Genomic DNA, 1,327 nt, shown 5'->3' on the forward strand with positions numbered 1-1,327 from the left:
GTGTTATTATTAATAGCCTATATAGGGAGAATGCCAGACTTTCCATCAAGCTTTGAAGATAGTAAAAGAAACACATTAGTTGAGATACCGAATATATGTACAGGGGGAGATACCGAATATATATATACAGGGAGAGAAAGAGAGAGAGAGAGAGGCGTGTTTATTCAGTTGCTTATCATATATTTGAATCCCCTCAGGCTGTGATGTGAACACCTGACGTGCCGGATTATTTAATGCAGAACCAGGTAGAGAGAGACGGGAGGGAGGGAGGGAGAGAGAGACTTAACCTATATTTTCATCATTTCATAAGCAAAAAATGTGTTTAACTATTTGCGCGCGCGTGCGAGAGAGAGAGAGAGAGAGAGAGAGAGAGAGAGAGAGAGAGAGAGTCGGAGAGAGAGAGAGAGAGACGTGGCCTACAAGACTTTCATTTCATTGGCAAGAAAAATTGTTGCTTATTGTTTCAAATGAGAGAGAGAGGTACCAGCATTGCCATACACTATTCGATCTTCTTAATCCCTTAACCCCACCTAACCCCTTCAGTACGAGGACTTTTTGTTATTCTGGTCCCCAAATGATTTTTTTTTATGTCTTAGTTTAGGGAAGACTTTTTCGTAGCGGTTCTTTTCCAACATGGGCGCCTCCGTACACTGTCTGTTGTGGCAATTTTGAGCCAGTAGCGGGTATGTTGGTAATGGTGACTGATTAAAGACCTGTTCTCAAAAACAAAAAGGTTTTAGCATTGCATGGCCTCAACTTCTTCGCTAGCCACAGTTTTGGAAGTAAAGTGGGGTTGATGGTAGCTCTGATTAAGTTTTTGCTCATAGTCACAGTTTTAAGGACAACCTGTTCCTTGTACCCTAGTAGCTGTGGTACAACTTCATCCCAGTCATAGTTCATAGCGAGTGATTGCTGTATTGTCATTTTCAGCCACATTGACACTTTAATATCTTTTGCTAACATCAGGTACTGTATTATGTTTAAGCACTTTGACTTTTATAATATCTGTAAACCTCACGTTCTGTATTATTTTCAGTCACGTTGACACTTTTATATCTTTTGTAACCCTTACGTGTTACCCTGTTAGAATAGCACTAAAACCTAAAACTCCCAGATTCCGGGGAAGCAGCGTTCGGCCCCCAGCGGCGGTAGAAAATAAAGTAGATGAGTGAGTGGTGGGCGAAATACTCCAGGCAGGGCATCTACATAACTCACCTTTGTATGAAACGTGAATGAAACGAACATCGTCTTAATCAGTGGCTTTTTGACCTAATGGGGCTTCGGCGATTTGGACTTAATTACACAGAGTAACTTGTAATTACTATCC

Source organism: Coenobita brevimanus, chromosome 1, assembly GCF_032717465.1.
Source record: "Coenobita brevimanus isolate Jiangsu-jjx chromosome 1, ASM3271746v2, whole genome shotgun sequence".
Taxonomy (NCBI): Eukaryota; Metazoa; Arthropoda; class Malacostraca; order Decapoda; family Coenobitidae; genus Coenobita; species Coenobita brevimanus.